Genomic DNA, 10,243 nt, shown 5'->3' on the forward strand with positions numbered 1-10,243 from the left:
TCAGGACCCTGGTTGGCAACTGACAAACAGGAAGAATATCGCTGGAGGAATATGCAGAGATCCTCCCCAAGGAGCAAGTGCTCCAGCCCCACATCAGGATCCCCAGCCTAGGGGTCCTTCACCATGAAGACAAGCCCTCAGAACTTCTGGCTTTAAAAACCAGCGAGGCTTATGTTCAGGAGAGCCGAAGAGCTATAGGAAACAGAGACAGCTCTCGAAGGGGCGCACAAAATCCCACGTGTTCCGAGTCCCAGTGCAGAGGAGCCTCAGTCAGACCCATTTGTTGATTGATCTTGGTGACCCTCCCAAAGAGACAGGAGGCACCTGGGACTCCCTGAGGATGGAGATGCTGGCAAGCAGCCCATCTGGGGCGCTCATTCTATGACAATAACACTAGACTGGAAAGAGCCACTCTGGAATCCTCTCTCTAGACTATCAGCACCAGGGGCTTACCTGCCCCACCAGCAAGCGGGTACCAGCCCCCAGCACTCTGGGCCATGCAGACAGTCATGTGGGGATCCAACTCGACCCACTAGTGAGCCAGCATCAACTCCATGCTCACCCATGCCGAGGTCACACAGGGACCTGGACCAAACTTTAAGCGGGCTGGCACCAACCTGTGCGCCCTGGGCCATTCAGTCAACCACATGGGAAACCCACCTCACCCTCTAGTGGGCCTGCTGCCACGACAGAGTCACAGCCTCACAGCCAACAGGGCTGGGAGCCAGGCCTGCCAACCAGTGTGCCTACAGTGGTTGGCCCCACCACAACACAAGGGCGCACGCAGCCCTACAGGGAGCACGCCTGGAGCGTATAACGCTGGTGACCAGAGGGAAGCATGCTGCTGGGTCCCACAGGACACTCCCTACATAAGGCCACTTCTCCAAGATCAGGAAGTGGAACCAAAGCCAACAAAAATGTGACCAGGGATGCTCAGGCCACGGCAGTGAGCCTCGACATCAGGGCACACTTTTACTTATGGGCAAAAGACCTAGATAGCTTCACTTTTAGGAAAAATTTCACATGTGACCATTACTCTCTTGGTAATATTCGGGCCATGCATATGAAATTGTCTGGTGTCCTTTGTCTCCAGGTTAGAATCTACGAAACTTGCAGTGGTGATCGCTCAGGGATACGAACAGTCAGGGCTGAGGCCTGGGAACAATAAACGTGTCTAAAGGCAGCTGAGGAGACGCTCTGCTCCTCTACTCGGAGTTACGATGACGCCCAAACTCAGCAGGAAGCAGTCAGAGAGGACGGACCTGCGCCCCTCAGCGCCCCTCAAGAATGAGGAGCAGGACAAGGCAGAGGAGGGATTTGTTCTCGGAAAAGTAAGACCAACTTTATAAGGTCTAACCTCTTCTTTTCTGCTTAGTCCAGTTTTACTTGCCTGTAGGGACCGAACGCAGAGTCTCGCACTTAATGCGTCAGATTAGAGTCCCCAACGCAGAATCGTGGGCGCCGGACTTGGCCGACCGCGGCCGAAGTACAGACAGGATACTGTAACTTAAAATGGCGGCGGCGGGCGGTGTGCAGAGACTCTGCGCTGGAACGGCGACCAGGAGCTAGAGCAGGGCAGCCCCGCCCGCCCGACCCGAGAGAGCTCCGCCCCCTCCCCGTGAGATCTCCGCCCCCTCCCCGTGAGAGCTCCATAAAGCGTCCCCGCCCACGGCCTACTGGGGAGAGCGCCTCTTCTAACGCACCGGCTTTCATCTCTCCATTCAATGATTGAGGACTAAAACTTTGCTAGCTCAGACGATAGAGTGCATGTTTAGCATCCATGAAGTCCTGGTTTCAATCCCCAGGTACTTCCTCTAAAACTAAATAAGTAAAACTAGTTACCCCCTGCCAAGAAAAAAAAATTTTTTTAATTAAAAAAATTATGCTGTAAACCAGAAATCGACACAATATTGTGAACTGACTATACTTCAATAAAAAAATACATACACAAAATTTTTTTTTAAGTTTCCTTTGCTTCTGAACAGAACTCAGCCTCCTATTGGCACAAAGGACATGGGGCAGAAGGCCTGACTGAAAGGGTCAGTAACAAACATAGGCAAAGATACAGTGAATAAACGGTTGCCAGAGTTGTGTGTAGGGGGTGCTAAAGAGGTAAAAAAGATTAAGAGAGACAAAGTTCTGGAACTTTGCAAGAAGGCTCCGGTTTTCATTTATTTGGGGAACTATTGCTAAACAAGGTGTTCCTGGTTTGTTGGTCTCCCTGCTTAGCTTTTGCTTTCATAGTATGACCTGTGTGCTGTCCAAGATGAAGATAGAATCAAATGTCAGACTTCTTTCAAGTAAAACCATTTGATTTCCCTTTTGCTTTGGTGGTTGGGAAGCTCACAACAAATTTAATATATTTTACAATTCCCCCCATAAAATTATTTTTTCTTTACATCTTTTTAATCTCAGTTTTACCTTTATTTTTAACTGCCCTATTGAAAGTGCTTTTATTGTGAGCCATATCAAATCTGTTCAGAAAAACTGGTGATATAAACTATAATAACCATATTGATAGACTTTGTGGTTTCATCTTTCCAGATAAAAACTTTATTTACTAGACATGAAAATCAACTTTCTGAATCAAATTAAAAAAAAGATGATAAAATGGTTCATAAGGTTTCTGGACATCAAGCATTTTCTACCAAATAATATTTCAATGAGTAATGTATAAGTAAATCAGAAAGGTTTAATTTCCCTTGAAATTCACATGCCTTTGGACTGAGTTTAACACATTATTTGTTGAGTTTGCTAAACCTAGATAAAAAGAGAATTAGCTAAAATTTTCTAAATAATAAAAATTCTCATTTATTTCCCATTCCAACTGAAAAAAAAAAGATCAAAATTGAGAAAGTGTCATAATAATATAATAGAAAATATGAATTGCACCCCAAGGGAGTAATAATGATAAAATGGATTCTTTTATTGTGAGTTTCCTTACTTCAGAGACCAAACTGACATTTGAAAATTCCTTCATAATAAACTATATGTAACCAGAATTGAAATTAAAATCTCATGACATTTCTTTCCCTGATTGTGGCACCATCACTTCTTCAGGTATGTTATTTTTCTCCTGAACTAAGCTTGTACTAACACAAACTTGTTCTCAGAATCTTGAGTAGGCTTAGAGGTCAATCTTGTCATCTGATGAGTTTCTATACTTCATTAGAGAGGTTGTTGAGAACAAAAATCAATTACACACATTGAAGACATTTTTCCAAATGGCAACCTCTTAATTCTTAAAGAGAGAGAAATTAAATATTCATATCACATCTCAAAAAAAAAATCTCTCTCTAAACTAGAAAAAGTTGCCTTGGACGATGGCCTTTTTTTCCAATATACTGTAAATCTATAACAAAACTTTTTTTTCTCTTTACTGTGATCTTTCGGACACATTTGCAACCTACCTCTAGCATCTGTACAGGAAGGATTCTATGATATGAGTTTCTGTGTATGAGTCTGTGAGTTTTAATTTCTGTATATCTTATTCTTTTGAAGACTATTTAGTGACATTCTTTAACCATTATGCTCAGTTATGCTTTTTTTTTTTTTTTTGGTCTCCAGTCAAGTGACCACTTCCAGCTCTTTTTGTGTCATTTCCTGCCAATTAACAGTTCCCCTTTCGTCAGCGATATTATCTGGGTTTGTGCAATGGGTTGCCTGTACTTGTCTTTCTGAAATTATTTGAATATTTATTGCATTTTGAACCTATTCAATAAAAATGAATTCAAAACTGTTATGATATTGATAAAAAGCATAGTTTCCACAAATTTAAAACCAATCAACAAAGATGGAAATTATTAAGTACACCAAAGCAGCAAACCAGCTTCATTTCTTACTTGTGTTAGTTGACTAGATATTTGATTATGAAGGAAAAGAACAACATTGAAGAACTTTTGTGAAGCATGGGGAATGTATAATTTAATACCGTGACTAAAAGACAAGGAGGATTCCCCTTATTATGTAAGTCTTTGGGTCCACACTTGCAAAACAACTTTTCTATGCACCTTATAGTAACTTTCTCTCTCTTAATTCACCTATTTCCCTGTGGCTAGTTTTCTTTTCTCTTTTATAGCCTATTGAGTTTACTCTATTTGCTTTGATATGCTTCCTCATCCTTTTTGGAATGAGGTGGAATACACAATTATAAGTTAAATATTTATTGAATAAATGATGGCTCACTTATCTTTTCATAAAGCACTGAGGAAAGTTATTCACACTTGTTTTGCTCTTTGAGCAGACTGCTGTGATAGAAGGTTATGGACTAAAAGCCAGGAAGTTTTAGATATGAGGTTATAGGCAAGCCACTTAATCTTGCTGAATTTCTTTTCCTTTTTCTACAAAAATGAGAATAAAAACATCTTCCCAGGTATGGTGGGGATTAAACAGCCTGTATACTAGGTGACTTTGCCTGCATTTGGCATATGTGGTAGTTAATCTATAGACAGTTAGATAGAAAGGTAGATAGATAAACAGATATAGTTATATAGAGATATATGAAATATGTTTATAATTGTCTGTGATTGTAATATATTATTATATTACACATAATACATGTAAGCTCCTATATATATATCTCCTATATATATATATATATCTCCCAGCAAACATCTCTGATTTCTTCAGTTAACTTTTCCTTAAATATTTGTGGTGAATTTTGCATAAAGGTTTGCATAAAGTTTAGAATTTACTATAAAAGATATTAGGGAATGAACTTCCATGGCTTTTACCCAAATCTTTTACCTGGTCGTCTGCCATGCTAAAGATGCATGCTACTATATTGACAGGGCTAAAATAATTTTGGAAAAGAAAATATAAGAATGGGCCTCTTAACAAACACCTACAAAGCCATGAAAATGACTTGCCTAAAAGAAGGAATTTGAGTTGGTCTCTAGTGACTCCCTGTGGTTCAGCGAGAGATCAGAGCTGAGCATGCAGAAAGCAGCAGGCGTCTCTCAGAGGATGTCACTGCAGTGACCCAAGCCTCTGAAGCAGAGGAGAGTGGAAGCGGGATTAACTTGTTTCAAAAAGTAGGATAAAAATCTCCTCCAAAAAAAAAGCCCCTGTTTACTTAATTACTGGCACATTATCTCACCTTGCAAGCTCTGTGTAACACAAACACATTGGTAGTTCTCTTTCAGCAGTGCTATTTGGGAACAGGACAACCATTAAGTCACTTAATCACTGGAGATGGTCTCTGTCAGGAAGACTCTTCTAATCCAATGCATATTCTGTCAGACAGGGGACTCAGTCAACAAAGGGAAGGGTCGTTTTTCACAACTTCCCATCTCCTTGTCCATTTAACTATACCACTCGTGTTTTACGTAATGAGGTGGAGAAAACTATGTTTAGTGGAACTTTTCTTGGGAAGAGTGTTGTATGTATGCGCTTTTAAGAGATGCTTCAATATGCTGACTAGAATAAGAAGAATGCCTTTACTGTGTGAAAGTGACTGGAAAATTCATTGTAAATGATAGAAGATTCGATCCAAGACGGAAGATATTCAACAGAGAGACTCCAAAGGAGAGCGGTGAGACTGAATCTAGCTGCTTCCTGCTTGCACCCCATCAAATCCAGCCCACTCAGAACAGTTATTTTTGGCCTATAATTCCTTGTCATTCTACCTCTTTCACATAAAAAGACAACCATGGCTGTGCAGTTATATCACAGCCTTTGTACAGTGGCATGCTATCTTTCTGCAAAATGAATAACTAAATCGAATACCAAAAGAACTCTTTAAGTAGTTTTCTCACCTCCCAAAAAGTCATTTTCTTCTTCATTGGATTTGACAAGCCAGTTCAATTCTAAAATCTGTTTGGCCATCACTTATTCAGTGACCCCTCCTCCATCACTTCCTTGTCAATTTGTACCTGTTCGGCTGGCTTGATTTTATTAGAGTTATTTATGGGGTGTGGAAAATCGCTCCTTCTCATATTAAGATGTAATTGTAGGATTATTCTGTACAAAAGCCTAGCAAGTTTTCCTTTCTCAAAGAAAATTTATAACATTCTTATAGGAATAACACCAGGTCACATTTTTCTCTAAGATTCTTTTAATGTTTGACCTCAAGCAACATATTAAGGATGGGCTGCATTATGTGGTTTATCTCTAATGTTTTATTTGTGTAACCTGAGTTACTCCAGGCTTCCCACCAGATCGCAGGAACAGATGGGCAGACAATAACAGCAAAAATCTAGATCTACTGTTTTTTCCTCCACTACCAACCACCTTAAGGCACAACCTCCAGACTCCTACATAGGGTACCTCCCTCACCAGACCCTCAGCAAGCATTTCTGAGAGTCCTCAGGACTGTTTCACAGATGTGCATGCGTGTCCTTCCTGCCTAGCTTCACCACTGCTTTACTGATCACCCAGTACAAACCACCGTGCACCTTAGCTCAGTGGCACCTACTGGATGCTACCAAATCTGCTGGGTAATTGCCCTTTTCCATAGGTCCCCACTGGGCACCAGAATGTCTAGTGAACACCCACAATAGCCACTGTGCTTCTGCTGCATTTGGCCATGTCAGCTAGAGGCCACTACCTCCTGCCCCTACTGAGTCATTGAAATCTCTTAAGTTGCCAAAGCAACAGTTTTCTTTTTAAAAGTGGTAGACAATGCCAGTTCTCGCCTTATGCTAAATGCTATTAAATGGTCCCTACACAGTGCTGCTGATATGGTCAATATTTTACTGTTTAGATGAAATTGGGTTTTTGTTAAGGTATGATTTTATACCATCCCCAAATAGGGCGCACGTGGGGCACGCATGACTATACAATGTACCTAAATGAAGAGCTGAGTAGGGGTTAATAGTCTGTGCGCTGAGAGCCAGCTCCCTGGTGAGGGGCTACATCTCCCTGAAGGAGGAGCAGGCTTTTTCTTCCCACAAAGTCTACATCATCTTGCTGAGCCACCAAGCCCTATGCTCCTGGGACTGCACCTGCACAAAGGAGGTTTGTGCTAGTTTGTGCTAGTTTGCACAGCAGGGCTACAGGGGTGAGCAGCAGCCTAGGGCACACATATGCATTTAGTGGGGCTAGGGTGAGGAACCAAACCAAGGGACAGGCACCAAGCAGGATTCAGAACCACCCTTCCCTCTAACCTCTGCCCCCACCCCAACCCCTACCCCTGGAACCCCAAACTAAGGCTTTCTTACTTAATCAAAGGCACAGTGCACAACTCCATTTTTCCTCAGTGAGTTACCCCGGAAGTTCCTGGGTCCTCATGCAAAGAAGCTTCTGGCAAGCCCTTTCAGCAAATTTACAGATAAGATGGAAGCTAGAATCCTACTGTCATTAAATAGTCCTGTGCAGTATCTGAATGCTTGACGTAATTTTTTGTGAAGTCCTTTCTGAAATACTATTTTATAATTTGAATAACACCTTGCCCCACAAATTGAAGTAAGAGTAAATAATAAACATTGCCAGATATGAATTATACTTGCAGGGTCCACATTCATCTTGGCTTGCATTCTCCTGCCCCTAATGATGCGCCAGGCCTGACACCGGGGTGGCAGCAAGCATGGAGATACAGCCTGTTCCTCCACAGGTAGTTTAGCAACATTTGCTGACTTGAAAAGCACGTCAATTTAGTCACTAACTTCAACATCAGAAGACTTGGGTTCTAATTGCCACTGGCTTTGTCCATGGCAACTTTTCTAAGCCACAAAATGATGACAAAACCAATTCTTATTTCACTCAGTTATGAATATCGTGTGAAAGTATTTGAGAAACTATAAAAGTGCTGGATTGGGGGTGGGGAATAGCTTAGTGGTGGAGCACATGCTTAGCATGCATGAGGTCCTGGGTTCAATCCACTTAAAAAAAAAATTAAAGTTGCAGCACTGAATGAATGAAAATTATTGTTATCATCTGCTATCCACAAGGACCTAGAAAACATTTTATAATGAAAGATTTTGTATAATGATGCTTAATTAAATGGGATATTTTAAACTATACAAACAAAAAAGTTAGAAATTGATAATAACAGATTTAGATTTAGAAATACCATTATTGCAGTATATTTTCAAGGAGTATTTTTAGTACAATTAAATTTCAAAGTATAATTATTCCTTTCATTTAAAAATCGTTACACAACTTGCTAATGTCAGCAGTGTGTATGTATATGAACAATTCGTCTCCCAACCTCATGAGACATTTGAAAAAAGTACTGAAGGGGGAGTGTGGTATCCGGGATCCATTTCTGACCAGCTGTATGATTTTGAGCAGGGTGTGTCTCTTCAAATAGTCCCTTCTGAATCCTATGATTGTGAGAGTTTAAATAAATAGATTCACCCAAAGACTAGCACATAGTCTTGCCAACATATTAGCAGTGCATTACCTTAAGAAAAGTTGGCCTCTTTCCTCGGACCTGCTGTCTATATCTTTCCCCATTTCTCCTTCAGGTGCTTAATGAATCTAAAGAGACAGAAATTATTCTATAAAAGAGATACTCTGAGTTAGAAGAGAGTTGAGCAGAGGCAAGCTGCTCTGGAAACAAGAAATAAGCTAACTGAAGTCAAATGCATATTCGAAGTGGTAACAAGATAAGGTTAATTATCGAAGAGCTGAAACCCGGAGGGTCATGGAAGAACCAAAGTCAGTGTAAGTGACAGAGTAGTCTTCATCTACAACTAATGCCATTTTCAAAATCTTTATCTTATTTATTTACTTACGTATGAAAGTAATTCCTTTTGCTCTTGCATATAAATCTTTTTATATTTCTTATATATTAGCTCTGAACTTCCAAAGAGTCAAGGCAAAAATGGAAACAATGGACACATCCCTGTCATCACCTGCTAAAAGAAGCGCTAATAATTCTTCTGCATAGAAACATATATTTTATGGAAGCCATTTCCAAAGAAAATCGTGTCGAATGTAGCAAAAAAGCTAGATAATGATGGATTCATAAGACAAATCTATGGAAAATGTTAAAAGCAGTTTCCTAGTCTGTTAAATATCAGAAAGTCAATTGGAATACCAGTCAGTTGCTTGTGTTAAACAAAGCATGAAAACAGGAAGGCTTCTTTAAGTGTTACTTTTCAATTTCATACCATTCTTCCACCACAACTCAGCATTTCATTTCTAAATTATGCATCCATTGATTCCTGCTATATTCTTGTTTGTTCTTTGTGTTTCTTGGGAGAGCTAGCAGGGCTTTTGTAAACTTTTCATTTTTGTATATTCACATGAAGTTGCACATAAATATACAGGGAAGTGCCACGAACCTGTCATTCTTTCTCACCTAATATTGACATCTTGTGTAACTACTGCATAATAACAAAGCCAGGAAGCTGACATTTGTGGAATCCACAGAACCTATTCAGATGTCGCCAGTTACACATGCACTTGTGTGTGTGTGTGCGCGCACTTGTGTGTGTGTGGTTCTGTGCAGTTTTATCACACGTAACCACCGTCAGTTTTATCTTCATGTAACCACCACCACAATCAAATACAGAACTAGTTCATAACCACAAACTTCCCCCTTGCTACCCTGTATGGCCATACTCACCCTGCCCCCTAAATCCCTAACCCTAATCTGTTCTCCATCTCTGTAATTGTGTTATTTCAAGAATGTCATCAAAATGGTATCAAACTGGCTCGGCTTTTTTCACTCAAAATAATTCCCTTGAGACTCAGCCAAGTTGTTATGTGTATCAAATTGAGTTTTTAAAATCCAAATGAAGTCATCATTCTTCACTAGTCTTATTTGAAAATCAATCCATGTTATTACAAGTGTGTATCCTCATTTGGAAGAAAATAAAAACTGACTTACTTTTAGTTGAGGCAACTATGTGTCCAAAGTCATCCTACTATTGCTGTCTTATCTTAAATAATATTGTTTCTTGTCTGTTCAGGTAATTATGCTCGGAACATCTGACTAGTTACAAAAAAAAATCATATTCTTGCATCAGCATTCTAGATTAATTAGTTCAGATGTCTTACATTACAGTTCATTAGAGCATTCAACTGAAATTTCTATTACCAAAAATCTATACTTCATAAGGAAAATATAGATTACTTCATAAACGTTTCATCTTCAGTTAATATAGCAATGATGGGCGGCAACATTCTTAAAACATTTTGGGGTAGAAGGAATGATTGTTAATATCTTAAAAGAAAATGCATTGAACAGAGAGAGAGAGAGAGAGAGAGAGAGAGTATATTCTCAATCTCTTTAAGTTCCCTTCATCTTCTTACTCTAACTGAAGTTTGGTCTTCTCCTAACTCTGCTTTGCCT

The sequence above is a fragment of the Camelus dromedarius genome, chromosome 4 (assembly GCF_036321535.1).
Source record: "Camelus dromedarius isolate mCamDro1 chromosome 4, mCamDro1.pat, whole genome shotgun sequence".
Classification (NCBI taxonomy): Eukaryota; Metazoa; Chordata; class Mammalia; order Artiodactyla; family Camelidae; genus Camelus; species Camelus dromedarius.